The sequence below is a fragment of the Channa argus genome, chromosome 21 (assembly GCF_033026475.1).
Source record: "Channa argus isolate prfri chromosome 21, Channa argus male v1.0, whole genome shotgun sequence".
NCBI lineage: Eukaryota > Metazoa > Chordata > Actinopteri > Anabantiformes > Channidae > Channa > Channa argus.
Window position 1 is genome coordinate 18,665,656 of NC_090217.1, and position 13,301 is coordinate 18,678,956.

Here is a 13,301-nt window from a genome sequence, read left to right on the forward strand (position 1 = left end):
CTGTAAATAAGTCTACCCTCTGTTTAGGTCAAGATTTCTAATGTGGAGCTTCCTTGACGCTCCCTGACATTGTTGCCGATGTGTGATTTACGCTGTCAAAGTTCAGTCATCCCAGGAAAGCAGCCCACCTCCAATCTTTGAGTAGTTGTGGCCGAGTGATCAAGGCGATGGACTTGAAATCCATTGGGGTTTCCCCGCGCAGGTTTGAATCCTGTCAGCTACGTACGCCTCCCTTTTGGCCCTTTCTTCCCAGTGTTCCAGTGATAATGGGTTTCTCCAGGGAGATAACACGTGCAGACATTTCCAACGCACCTGAGCTGAATTAAGCGGCAAAAACAAATAATGTTCCAGATGGACTTTAGCAGCAAGGCCTGTGACTATTGATCTCGTATTATTTGAGTTTTCTGTGCAACAGCTAAGTAAATATAGATTGATGACAATTTTGGCTCCTGTTGTGATCCAAACGAGCGGTTGACCTGCTCCTTATGTCGCAGTCTCTTTTGACTGATGCCATGTAAAAAACTTGGCGCATTCTTTCGGCCAAGAGTTCACATGTGGACTGTCTTTGACGGTGCTTGACGTCATCCCCGCTTAGAGGCTTCATATGTAAACGTCCAACTGTTCCGGGACAGCATCCTATGTTCCCGTTGGATGCAGTTTGGTCCCCGTGCTCAACCCCATAGACTCGACGTGCACTGGAGAATACCAGCGCAGGTTCACATCCTGTTACTACGTAAGCCTTAACTTTGACCCTTTTTTCCCATTGTTCAAGTGGAAGGTGGGATTTGCTTCCTAAGGGGAGGTGTTACACACAGGCATTCACGTAGCGCATGGTCTGAAAGTATGGGGTCAAATGGCAGAGTTTGGGGATGAACAATAACAATATGGCTTTGTGGATTCAGATGTGGGAGAAATGTAAACACTCCAAGCCACGAAGACGCCGGTAAATGCAGTAATGTCTCTGGAAGGAGCTGACATTTGAAGACGTAGCTTCAAAGTGTCTGGGGTATATATGGGTGCAGAGCTGCTTGCATAGCCCACGACCCCTCTGTGGGATTCCTAGGCAATGCATTGTCCAAGTAGGCCGTCTAAATCATTTCCCATGACTTGGAGGTTTAGCCAGTGAATTACAGAGCAACAAAAGTGGCCCCCCTTCCACACATGTTTCAAAATGGAGAGAGGTGTATTTATTCATGTTCAGCACATATAGAATTTGTACTCATCAGCCCAACTGAAGCGTGTCAAAGTGAGGAATGATGTCAAGGAAATTTAAAAGAACGAGGAAACAGTTGCAGGAGATTGTTATTGGAGAGCATCAAAATGAGCAAATTCCCTGACCGGGAATCGAACCCGGGCCGCGGCGGTGAGAGCGCCGAATCCTAGCCACTAGACCATCAGGGAGAGTCAAGAGGAGAAAGAACGAGAATGAAAACAATATAACCCAGTAGTCAGGCTCCCACAAGTTTGGTCGTTACACCTCGTTATTTCGCATTGGAAAGCAGCCGGCTTGAGTCTTTGAGTAGTTGTGGCCGAGTGGTCGAGGCGATGGACTCGAAATCCATTGGGGTTTCTCCGCGCAGGTTCGAATCCTGCCAGCTACGTATCCCTCCCTTTTGGCCCTTTCTTCCCAGTGTTCCAGTGATAATGGGTTTCTCCAGGGAGATAACGCATGCAGACATTCCCAACGCTCCTGAATTCCTAGCCAATGCATTGTCCAAGTAGGCCTTCTAAATCATTTCCCATGACTTGGAGGTTTAGTCAATGAATTACAGCAAAACCCATCAAAACTGTCAATCCATCAGCCGGGTCTGTATGCAAGTTGGGATCCTCCGTTTTTATACCAGCTGCTACATTGGCAACTGTACGTTGTTCTTTAAAATGTGATGGGGAGCAACAAAATCGGGCCCCCTTCTATACATCTTTCAACATTGAGAGAGGTGTATTTATTCATCTTCAGTTCATATAGAATTTGTACTTATCAGCCCAACTGAAATGTGTCAAAGTGTGGAATGATGTGATGGAGATCTAAAAGCACAAGGAAACAGTTGCAGGAGATTGTTATTGGAGAGCTTCAATGTGATCTAATTCCCTGACCGGGAATCGAACCCGGGCCGCGGCGGTGAGAGCGCCGAATCCTAGCCACTAGACCATCAGGGAGAGTCAAGAAGGGAAGGAGCGAGAATGAAAACTATATAACCCAGTAGTCAGGCTCCCACAAATTTGGTCCTTACACCTCGTTATTTCGCATTGGAAAGCAGCAGAGGCTTGCTGCCGGTCAGCATTCCCTGAGCGAGACTCCTAGCCGCTACAGTATAGGGGGTCTCAGGTCCAACTTTGGTATTCACAAAATGTATAATACAACGATTGCACTTTTGAAAGGTTAAATATTGTTGTCAAATTCATTGGCCTCTCTATAAAACAAGTCCGTTATCTCATTTGAATTCCATTTTCAGTGCAACAGCAACTTTAGTAATAATTCCTAATAATTATTGCGCCTCCTGTAAATGAAAAAAAAATGGTTGACAGCTCCTTTTGTTTCGACCCATGTTCTGTAAATAAGTCTACCCTCTGTTTAGGTCAAGATTTCTAATGTGGAGCTTCCTTGACGCTCCCTGACATTGTGGCCGATGTGTGATTTACGCTGTCAAAGTTCAGTCATCCCAGGAAAGCAGCCCACCTCAAATCTTTGAGCAGTTGTGGCCGAGTGGTCAAGGCGATGGACTTGAAATCCATTGGGGTTTCCCCGCGCAGGTTCGAATCCTGTCAGCTACGTACGCCTCCCTTTTGGCCCTTTCTTCCCAGTGTTCCAGTGATAATGGGTTTCTCCAGGGAGATAACACGTGCAGACATTTCCAACGCACCTGAGCTGAATTAAGCGGCAAAAACAAATAATGTTCCTGATGGACTTTAGCAGCAAGGCCTGTGACTATTGATCTCGTATTATTTGAGTTTTCTGTGCAACAGCTAAGTAAATATAGATTGATGACAATTTTGGCTCCTGTTGTGATCCAAACGAGCGGTTGACCTGCTCCTTATGTCGCAGTCTCTTTTGACTGATGCCATGTAAAAAACTTGGCGCGTTCTTTCGGCCAAGAGTTCACATGTGGACTGTCTTTGAGGGTGCTTGACGTCATCCCCGCTTAGAGGCTTCATATGTAAACGTCCAACTGTTCCGGGACAGCATCCTATGTTCCCGTTGGATGCAGTTTCGTCCCCGTGCTCAACCCCATAGACTCGACGTGCACTGGAGATTACCAGCGCAGGTTCACATCCTGTTACTACGTAAGCCTTAACTTTGACCCTTTTTTCCCATTGTTCAAGTGGAAGGTGGGATTTTCTTCCTAAGGGGAGGTGTTACACACAGGCATTCACGTAGCGCATGGTCTGAAAGTATGGGGTCAAATGGCAGAGTTTGGGGATGAACAATAACAATATGGCTTTGTGGATGCAGATGTGGGAGAAATGTAAACACTCCAAGCCACGAGGACGCCAGTAAATGCAGTAATGTCTCTGGAAGGAGTTGACATTTGAAGACGTAGCTTCAAAGTGTCGGGGGTATATATGGGTGCAGAGCTGCTTGCATAGCCCACGACCCCTCTGTGGGATTCCTAGCCAATGCATTGTCCAAGTAGGCCGTCTAAATCATTTCCCATGACTTGGAGGTTTAGCCAGTGAATTACAGAGCAACAAAAGTGGCCCCCCTTGCACACATGTTTCAAAATGGAGAGAGGTGTATTTATTCATGTTCAGTACATATAGAATTTGTACTCATCAGCCCAACTGAAGCGTGTCAAAGTGAGGAATGATGTCAAGGAAATCTAAAAGAACGAGGAAACAGTTGCAGGAGATTGTTATTGGAGAGCATCAAAATGAGCAAATTGCGGTGAGAGCGCCGAATCCTAGCCACTAGACCATCAGGGAGAGTCAAGAGGAGAAAGAACGAGAATGAAAACAATATAACCCAGTAGTCAGGCTCCCACAAGTTTGGTCGTTACACCTCGTTATTTCGCATTGGAAAGCAGCCGGCTTGAGTCTTTGAGTAGTTGTGGCCGAGTGGTCGAGGCGATGGACTCGAAATCCATTGGGGTTTCTCCGCGCAGGTTCGAATCCTGCCAGCTACGTATCCCTCCCTTTTGGCCCTTTCTTCCCAGTGTTCCAGTGATAATGGGTTTCTCCAGGGAGATAACGCATGCAGACATTCCCAACGCTCCTGAATTCCTAGCCAATGCATTGTCCAAGTAGGCCTTCTAAATCATTTCCCATGACTTGGAGGTTTAGTCAATGAATTACAGCAAAACCCATCAAAACTGTCAATCCATCAGCCGGGTCTGTATGCAAGTTGGGATCCTCCGTTTTTATACCAGCTGCTACATTGGCAACTGTACGTTGTTCTTTAAAATGTGATGGGGAGCAACAAAATCGGGCCCCCTTCTATACATCTTTCAACATTGAGAGAGGTGTATTTATTCATCTTCAGTTCATATAGAATTTGTACTTATCAGCCCAACTGAAATGTGTCAAAGTGTGGAATGATGTGATGGAGATCTAAAAGCACAAGGAAACAGTTGCAGGAGATTGTTATTGGAGAGCTTCAATGTGATCTAATTCCCTGACCGGGAATCGAACCCGGGCCGCGGCGGTGAGAGCGCCGAATCCTAGCCACTAGACCATCAGGGAGAGTCAAGAAGGGAAGGAGCGAGAATGAAAACTATATAACCCAGTAGTCAGGCTCCCACAAATTTGGTCCTTACACCTCGTTATTTTGCATTGGAAAGCAGCAGAGGCTTGCTGCCGGTCAGCATTCCCTGAGCGAGACTCCTAGCCGCTACAGTATAGGGGGTCTCAAGTCCAACTTTGGTATTCACAAAATGTATAATACAACGATTGCACTTTTGAAAGGTTAAATATTGTTGTCAAATTCATTGGCCTCTCTATAAAACAAGTCCGTTATCTCATTTGAATTCCATTTTCAGTGCAACAGCAACTTTAGTAATAATTCCTAATAATTATTGCGCCTCCTGTAAATGAAAAAAAAATGGTTGACAGCTCCTTTTGTTTCGACCCATGTTCTGTAAATAAGTCTACCCTCTGTTTAGGTCAAGATTTCTAATGTGGAGCTTCCTTGACGCTCCCTGACATTGTGGCCGATGTGTGATTTACGCTGTCAAAGTTCAGTCATCCCAGGAAAGCAGCCCACCTCAAATCTTTGAGCAGTTGTGGCCGAGTGGTCAAGGCGATGGACTTGAAATCCATTGGGGTTTTCCCGCGCAGGTTCGAATCCTGTCAGCTACGTACGCCTCCCTTTTGGCCCTTTCTTCCCAGTGTTCCAGTGATAATGGGTTTCTCCAGGGAGATAACACGTGCAGACATTTCCAACGCACCTGAGCTGAATTAAGCGGCAAAAACAAATAATGTTCCTGATGGACTTTAGCAGCAAGGCCTGTGACTATTGATCTCGTATTATTTGAGTTTTCTGTGCAACAGCTAAGTAAATATAGATTGATGACAATTTTGGCTCCTGTTGTGATCCAAACGAGCGGTTGACCTGCTCCTTATGTCGCAGTCTCTTTTGACTGATGCCATGTAAAAAACTTGGCGCGTTCTTTCGGCCAAGAGTTCACATGTGGACTGTCTTTGAGGGTGCTTGACGTCATCCCCGCTTAGAGGCTTCATATGTCAAAGTCCAACTGTTCCGGGACAGCATCCTATGTTCCCGTTGGATGCAGTTTCGTCCCCGTGCTCAACCCCATAGACTCGACGTGCACTGGAGATTACCAGCGCAGGTTCACATCCTGTTACTACGTAAGCCTTAACTTTGACCCTTTTTTCCCATTGTTCAAGTGGAAGGTGGGATTTTCTTCCTAAGGGGAGGTGTTACACACAGGCATTCACGTAGCGCATGGTCTGAAAGTATGGGGTCAAATGGCAGAGTTTGGGGATGAACAATAACAATATGGCTTTGTGGATGCAGATGTGGGAGAAATGTAAACACTCCAAGCCACGAGGACGCCAGTAAATGCAGTAATGTCTCTGGAAGGAGTTGACATTTGAAGACGTAGCTTCAAAGTGTCGGGGGTATATATGGGTGCAGAGCTGCTTGCATAGCCCACGACCCCTCTGTGGGATTCCTAGCCAATGCATTGTCCAAGTAGGCCGTCTAAATCATTTCCCATGACTTGGAGGTTTAGCCAGTGAATTACAGAGCAACAAAAGTGGCCCCCCTTGCACACATGTTTCAAAATGGAGAGAGGTGTATTTATTCATGTTCAGTACATATAGAATTTGTACTCATCAGCCCAACTGAAGCGTGTCAAAGTGAGGAATGATGTCAAGGAAATCTAAAAGAACGAGGAAACAGTTGCAGGAGATTGTTATTGGAGAGCATCAAAATGAGCAAATTGCGGTGAGAGCGCCGAATCCTAGCCACTAGACCATCAGGGAGAGTCAAGAGGAGAAAGAACGAGAATGAAAATAATATAACCCAGTAGTCAGGCTCCCAAAAGTTTGGTCGTTACACCTCGTTATTTCGCATTGGAAAGCAGCCCGGCTTGAGTCTTTGAGTAGTTGTGGCCGAGTTGTCAAGGCGATGGACTCGAAATCCATTGGGGTTTCCCCGCGTAGGTTCGAATCCTGCCAGCTACGTATCCCTCCCTTTTGGCCCTTTCTTCCCAGTGTTCCAGTGATAATGGGTTTCTTCAGGGAGATAACGCATGCAGACATTCCCAACGCTCCTGAATTCCTAGCCAATGCATTGTCCAAGTAGGCCTTCTAAATCATTACCCATGACTTGGAGGTTTAGTCAATGAATTACAGCAAAACCCCTCAAAACTGTCAATCCATCAGCCGGGTCTGTATGCAAGTTGGGATCCTCCGTTTTTATACCAGCTGCTACATTGGCAACTGTACGTTGTTCTTTAAAATGTGATGGGGATCAACAAAAGCGGGCCCCCTTCTATACATCTTTCAACATTGAGAGAGGTGTATTTATTCATCTTCAGTTCATATAAAATTTGTACTTATCAGCCCAACTGAAATGTGTCAAAGTGTGGAATGATGTGATGGAGATCTAAAAGCACAAGGAAACAGTTGCAGGAGATTGTTATTGGAGAGCATCAATGTGATCTAATTCCCTGACCGGGAATGGAACCCAGGCCGCGGCGGTGAGAGCGCCGAATCCTAGCCACTAGACCATCAGGGAGAGTCAAGACGGGAAGGAGCGAGAATGAAAACTATATAACCCAGTAGTCAGGCTCCCACAAATTTGGTCGTTACACCTCGTTATTTCGCATTTGAAAGTAGCAGAGGCTTGCTGCCGGTCAGCATTCCCTGAGCGAGACTCCTAGCCGCTACAGTATAGGGGGTCTCAGGTCCAACTTTGGTATTCACAAAATGTATAATACAACGATTGCACTTTTGAAAGGTTAAATATTGTTGTCAAATTCATTGGCCTCTCTATAAAACAAGTCCGTTATCTCATTTGAATTCCATTTTCAGTGCAACAGCAACTTTAGTAATAATTCCTAATAATTATTGCGCCTCCTGTAAATGAAAAAAAAAATGGTTGACAGCTCCTTTTGTTTCGACCCATGTTCTGTAAATAAGTCTACCCTCTGTTTAGGTCAAGATTTCTAATGTGGAGCTTCCTTGACGCTCCCTGACATTGTTGCCGATGTGTGATTTACGCTGTCAAAGTTCAGTCATCCCAGGAAAGCAGCCCACCTCCAATCTTTGAGTAGTTGTGGCCGAGTGGTCAAGGCGATGGACTTGAAATCCATTGGGGTTTCCCCGCGCAGGTTCGAATCCTGTCAGCTACGTACGCCTCCCTTTTGGCCCTTTCTTCCCAGTGTTCCAGTGATAATGGGTTTCTCCAGGGAGATAACACGTGCAGACATTTCCAACGCACCTGAGCTGAATTAAGCGGCAAAAACAAATAATGTTCCAGATGGACTTTAGCAGCAAGGCCTGTGACTATTGATCTCGTATTATTTGAGTTTTCTGTGCAACAGCTAAGTAAATATAGATTGATGACAATTTTGGCTCCTGTTGTGATCCAAACGAGCGGTTGACCTGCTCCTTATGTCGCAGTCTCTTTTGACTGATGCCATGTAAAAAACTTGGCGCATTCTTTCGGCCAAGAGTTCACATGTGGACTGTCTTTGACGGTGCTTGACGTCATCCCCGCTTAGAGGCTTCATATGTAAACGTCCAACTGTTCCGGGACAGCATCCTATGTTCCCGTTGGATGCAGTTTGGTCCCCGTGCTCAACCCCATAGACTCGACGTGCACTGGAGATTACCAGCGCAGGTTCACATCCTGTTATTACGTAAGCCTTAACTTTGACCCTTTTTTCCCATTGTTCAAGTGGAAGGTGGGATTTGCTTCCTAAGGGGAGGTGTTACACACAGGCATTCACGTAGCGCATGGTCTGAAAGTATGGGGTCAAATGGCAGAGTTTGGGGATGAACAATAACAATATGGCTTTGTGGATTCAGATGTGGGAGAAATGTAAACACTCCAAGCCACGAAGACGCCGGTAAATGCAGTAATGTCTCTGGAAGGAGCTGACATTTGAAGACGTAGCTTCAAAGTGTCTGGGGTATATATGGGTGCAGAGCTGCTTGCATAGCCCACGACCCCTCTGTGGGATTCCTAGGCAATGCATTGTCCAAGTAGGCCGTCTAAATCATTTCCCATGACTTGGAGGTTTAGCCAGTGAATTACAGAGCAACAAAAGTGGCCCCCCTTCCACACATGTTTCAAAATGGAGAGAGGTGTATTTATTCATGTTCAGCACATATAGAATTTGTACTCATCAGCCCAACTGAAGCGTGTCAAAGTGAGGAATGATGTCAAGGAAATTTAAAAGAACGAGGAAACAGTTGCAGGAGATTGTTATTGGAGAGCATCAAAATGAGCAAATTCCCTGACCGGGAATCGAACCCGGGCCGCGGCGGTGAGAGCGCCTAATCCTAGCCACTAGACCATCAGGGAGAGTCAAGAGGAGAAAGAACGAGAATGAAAACAATATAACCCAGTAGTCAGGCTCCCACAAGTTTGGTCGTTACACCTCGTTATTTCGCATTGGAAAGCAGCCCGGCTTGAGTCTTTGAGTAGTTGTGGCCGAGTGGTCAAGGCGATGGACTCGAAATCCATTGGGGTTTCCCCGCACAGGTTGGAATCCTGCCAGCTACGTATCCCTCCCTTTTGGCCCTTTCTTCCCAGTGTTCCAGTGATAATGGGTTTCTCCAGGGAGATAACGCATGCAGACATTCCCAACGCTCCTGAATTCCTAGCCAATGCATTGTCCAAGTAGGCCTTCTAAATCATTTCCCATGACTTGGAGGTTTAGTCAATGAATTACAGCAAAACCCCTCAAAACTGTCAATCCATCAGCCGGGTCTGTATGCAAGTTGGGATCCTCCGTTTTTATACCAGCTGCTACATTGGCAACTGTACGTTGTTCTTTAAAATGTGATGGGGAGCAACAAAAGCGGGCCCCCTTCTATACATCTTTCAACATTGAGAGAGGTGTATTTATTCATCTTCAGTTCATATAGAATTTGTACTTATCAGCCCAACTGAAGTGTGTCAAAGTGTGGAATGTGGCAGAGTTTGGGGATGAACAATAACAATATGGCTTTGTGGATTCAGATGTGGGAGAAATGTAAACACTCCAAGCCACGAGGACGCCGGTAAATGCAGTAATGTCTCTGGAAGGAGTTGACATTTGAAAACGTAGCTTCAAAGTGTCGGGGGTATATATGGGTGCAGAGCTGCTTGCATAGCCCACGACGTTATTTCGCATTTGAAAGCAGCAGAGGCTTGCTGCCGGTCAGCATTCCCTGAGCGAGACACCTAGCCGCTACAGCATAGGGGGTCTCAGGTCCAACTTTGGCATTCACAAAATGTATAATACAACGATTGCACTTTTGAAAGGTTAAATATTGTTGTCAAATTCATTGGCCTCTCTATAAAACAAGTCCGTTATCTCATTTGAATTCCATTTTCACTGCAACAGCAACTTTAGTAATAATTCCTAATAATTATTGCGCCTCCTGTAAATGAAACAAAAATGGTTGACAGCTCCTTTTGTTTCGACCCATGTTCTGTAAATAAGTCTACCCTCTGTTTAGGTCAAGATTTCTAATGTGGAGCTTCCTTGACGCTCCCTGACATTGTGGCCGATGTGTGATTTACGCTGTCAAAGTTCAGTCATCCCAGGAAAGCAGCCCACCTCCAAGCTTTGAGTAGTTGTGGCCGAGTGGTCAAGGCGATGGACTTGAAATCCATTGGGGTTTCCCAGCGCAGGTTCGAATCCTGTCAGCAACGTACGCCGCCCTTTCTTCCCAGTGTTCCAGTGATAATGGGTTTCTCCAGGGAGAAAACACGTGCAGACATTTCCAACGCACCTGAGCTGAATTAAGCGGCAAAAACAAATAATGTTCCTGATGGACTGTAGCAGCAAGGCTTGTGACTATTGATCTCGTATTATTTGAGTTTTCTGTGCAACAGCTAAGTAAATATAGATTGATGACAATTTTGGCTCCTGTTGTGATCCAAACGAGCAGTTGACCTGCTCCTTATGTCGCAGTCTCTTTTGACTGATGCCATGTAAAAAATTGGCGCGTGCTTTCTAGAGGCCAAGAGTTTACCAGCGCAGGTTCACATTCTGTTACTACGTAAACCTTAACTTTGACCCTTTTTTCCCATTGTTCAAGTGGAAGGTGGGAGTTGCTTCCTAAGGGGAGGTGTTACACACAGGCATTCACGTAGCGCATGGTCTGAAAGTATGGGGTCAAATGGCAGAGTTTGGGGATGAACAATAACAATATGGCTTTGTGGATTCAGATGTGGGAGAAATGTAAACACTCCAAGCCACGAGGACGCCGGTAAATGCAGTAATGTCTCTGGAAGGAGCTGACATTTGAAGACGTACCTTCAAAGTGTCGGGGGTATATATGGGTGCAGAGCTGCTTGCATAGCCCACGACCCCTCTGTGGGATTCCTAGGCAATGCATTGTCCAAGTAGGCCGTCTAAATCATTTCCCATGACTTGGAGGTTTAGCCAGTGAATTACAGAGCAACAAAAGTGGCCCCCCTTCCACACATGTTTCAAAATGGAGAGAGGTGTATTTATTCATGTTCAGCACATATAGAATTTGTACTCATCAGCCCAACTGAAGCGTGTCAAAGTGAGGAATGATGTCAAGTAAATCTAAAAGAACGAGGAAACAGTTGCAGGAGATTGTTATTGGAGAGCATCAAAATGAGCAACTTCCCTGACCGGGAATCGAATCCTGGCCGCGGCGGTGAGAGCGCCGAATCCTAGCCACTAGACCATCAGGGAGAGTCAAGAGAAGAAAGAACAAGAATGAAAACAATATAACCCAGTAGTCAGGCTCCCACAAGTTTGGTCGTTACACCTCGTTATTTCGCATTGGAAAGCAGCCCGGCTTGAGTCTTTGAGTAGTTGTGGCCGAGTGGTCAAGGCGATGGACTCGAAATCCATTGGGGTTTCCCTGCGCAGGTTCGAATCCTGTCAGCTACGTATGCCTCCCTTTCTTCCCAGTGTTCCAGTGATAATGGGTTTCTCCAGGGAGATAACACGTGCAAACATTTCCAACGCACCTGAGCTGAATTAAGCGGCAAAAACAAATAATGTTCCTGATGGACTTTAGCAGCAAGGCCTGTGACTATTGATCTCGTATTATTTGAGTTTTCTGTGCAACAGCTAAGTAAATATAGATTGATGACAATTTTGGCTCCTCTTGTGATCCAATCGAGCGGTTGACCTGCTCCTTATGTCGCAGTCTCTTTTGACTGATGCCATGTAAAAAACTTGGCGCATTCTTTCGGCCAAGAGTTCACATGTGTACTGTCCCTGACGGTTCTTGACTTCATCCCCGCTTAGAGGCTTCATATGTCAAAGTCCAACTGTTCCAGGACAGCATCCTATGTTCCCGTTGGATTCAGTTTCGTCCCCGTGCTCAACCCCATAGACTCGACGTGCACTGGAGATTAGCAGCGCAGGTTCACATCCTGTTACTACGTAAGCCTTAACTTTGACCCTTTTTTCCCATTGTTCAAGTGGAAGGTGGGATTTGCTTCCTAAGGGGAGGTGTTACACACAGGCATTCACGTAGCGCATGGTCTGAAAGTATGGGGTCAAATGGCAGAGTTTGGGGATGAACAATAACAATATGGCTTTGTGGATTCAGATGTGGGAGAAATGTAAACACTCCAAGCCACGAGGACGCCGGTAAATGCAGTAATGTCTCTGGAAGGAGCTGACATTTGAAGACGTAGCTTCAAAGTGTCGGGGGTATATATGGGTGCAGAGCTGCTTGCATAGCCCACGACCCCTCTTTGGGATTCCTAGGCAATGCATTGTCCAAGTAGGCCGTCTAAATCATTTCCCATGACTTGGAGGTTTAGCCAGTGAATTACAGAGCAACAAAAGTGGCCCCCCTTCCACACATGTTTCAAAATTGAGAGAGGTGAATTTATTCATGTTCAGTACATATAGAATTTGTACTCATCAGCCCAACTGAAGCGTGTCAAAGTGAGGAATGATGTCAAGGAAATCTAAAAGAACGAGGAAACAGTTGCAGGAGATTGTTATTGGAGGGCATCAAAATCAGCAAATTCCCTGACCGGGAATCGACCTGGGCCGCGGCGGTGAGAGCGCCGAATCCTAGCCACTAGACCATCAGGGAGAGTCAAGAGGAGAAAGAACGAGAATGAAAACAATATAACCCAGTAGTCAGGCTCCCACAAGTTTGGTCGTTACACCTCGTTATTTCGCATTGGAAAGCAGCCCGGCTTGAGTCTTTGAGTAGTTGTGGCCGAGTGGTCAAGGCGATGGACTCGAAATCCATTGGGGTTTCCCCGCGCAGGTTTGAATCCTGCCAGCTACGTATCCCTCCCTTTTGGCCCTTTCTTCCCAGTGTTCCAGTGATAATGGGTTTCTCCAGGGAGATAACGCATGCAGACATTCCCAACGCTCCTGAATTCCTAGCCAATGCATTGTCCAAGTAGGCCTTCTAAATCATTTCCCATGACTTGGAGGTTTAGTCAATGAATTACAGCAAAACCCCTCAAAACTGTCAATCCATCAGCCGGGTCTGTATGCAAGTTGGGATCCTCCGTTTTTATACCAGCTGCTACATTGGCAACTGTACGTTGTTCTTTAAAATGTGATGGGGAGCAACAAAAGCGGGCCCCCTTCTATACATCTTTCAACATTGAGAGAGGTGTATTTATTCATCTTCAGTTCATATAGAATTTGTACTTATCAGCC

At 45.9% G+C, this 13,301-nt stretch overlaps 15 non-coding genes across 15 annotated transcripts; 11 read left to right on the forward strand and 4 right to left on the reverse strand.

Annotated features, from left to right (window-relative positions):
- The first annotated feature begins 141 nt into the window (after window positions 1-141).
- Window positions 142-223, forward strand: trnas-uga (transfer RNA serine (anticodon UGA)). Its single transcript has one exon. It is a non-coding gene; the product is annotated as a tRNA-Ser (tRNA).
- Window positions 224-1,329: 1,106 nt separating this feature from the next.
- trnae-cuc (transfer RNA glutamic acid (anticodon CUC)) lies at window positions 1,330-1,401 on the reverse strand. The gene has a single exon. It is a non-coding gene; the product is annotated as a tRNA-Glu (tRNA).
- Window positions 1,402-1,519: 118 nt separating this feature from the next.
- Window positions 1,520-1,601, forward strand: trnas-cga (transfer RNA serine (anticodon CGA)). The gene has a single exon. It is a non-coding gene; the product is annotated as a tRNA-Ser (tRNA).
- Window positions 1,602-2,085: 484 nt separating this feature from the next.
- trnae-cuc (transfer RNA glutamic acid (anticodon CUC)) lies at window positions 2,086-2,157 on the reverse strand. The gene has a single exon. It is a non-coding gene; the product is annotated as a tRNA-Glu (tRNA).
- A 533-nt stretch (window positions 2,158-2,690) lies between these two features.
- Window positions 2,691-2,772, forward strand: trnas-uga (transfer RNA serine (anticodon UGA)). The gene has a single exon. It is a non-coding gene; the product is annotated as a tRNA-Ser (tRNA).
- A 1,267-nt stretch (window positions 2,773-4,039) lies between these two features.
- trnas-cga (transfer RNA serine (anticodon CGA)) lies at window positions 4,040-4,121 on the forward strand. The gene has a single exon. It is a non-coding gene; the product is annotated as a tRNA-Ser (tRNA).
- Window positions 4,122-4,605: 484 nt separating this feature from the next.
- trnae-cuc (transfer RNA glutamic acid (anticodon CUC)) lies at window positions 4,606-4,677 on the reverse strand. The gene has a single exon. It is a non-coding gene; the product is annotated as a tRNA-Glu (tRNA).
- A 533-nt stretch (window positions 4,678-5,210) lies between these two features.
- On the forward strand, window positions 5,211-5,292 carry trnas-uga (transfer RNA serine (anticodon UGA)). Its single transcript has one exon. It is a non-coding gene; the product is annotated as a tRNA-Ser (tRNA).
- Window positions 5,293-6,560: 1,268 nt separating this feature from the next.
- Window positions 6,561-6,642, forward strand: trnas-cga (transfer RNA serine (anticodon CGA)). Its single transcript has one exon. It is a non-coding gene; the product is annotated as a tRNA-Ser (tRNA).
- Window positions 6,643-7,732: 1,090 nt separating this feature from the next.
- On the forward strand, window positions 7,733-7,814 carry trnas-uga (transfer RNA serine (anticodon UGA)). The gene has a single exon. It is a non-coding gene; the product is annotated as a tRNA-Ser (tRNA).
- Window positions 7,815-8,920: 1,106 nt separating this feature from the next.
- Window positions 8,921-8,992, reverse strand: trnae-cuc (transfer RNA glutamic acid (anticodon CUC)). The gene has a single exon. It is a non-coding gene; the product is annotated as a tRNA-Glu (tRNA).
- A 119-nt stretch (window positions 8,993-9,111) lies between these two features.
- Window positions 9,112-9,193, forward strand: trnas-cga (transfer RNA serine (anticodon CGA)). Its single transcript has one exon. It is a non-coding gene; the product is annotated as a tRNA-Ser (tRNA).
- Window positions 9,194-10,251: 1,058 nt separating this feature from the next.
- trnas-uga (transfer RNA serine (anticodon UGA)) lies at window positions 10,252-10,330 on the forward strand. The gene has a single exon. It is a non-coding gene; the product is annotated as a tRNA-Ser (tRNA).
- Window positions 10,331-11,467: 1,137 nt separating this feature from the next.
- On the forward strand, window positions 11,468-11,549 carry trnas-cga (transfer RNA serine (anticodon CGA)). The gene has a single exon. It is a non-coding gene; the product is annotated as a tRNA-Ser (tRNA).
- A 1,287-nt stretch (window positions 11,550-12,836) lies between these two features.
- On the forward strand, window positions 12,837-12,918 carry trnas-cga (transfer RNA serine (anticodon CGA)). Its single transcript has one exon. It is a non-coding gene; the product is annotated as a tRNA-Ser (tRNA).
- The last annotated feature ends 383 nt before the right edge of the window (window positions 12,919-13,301 follow it).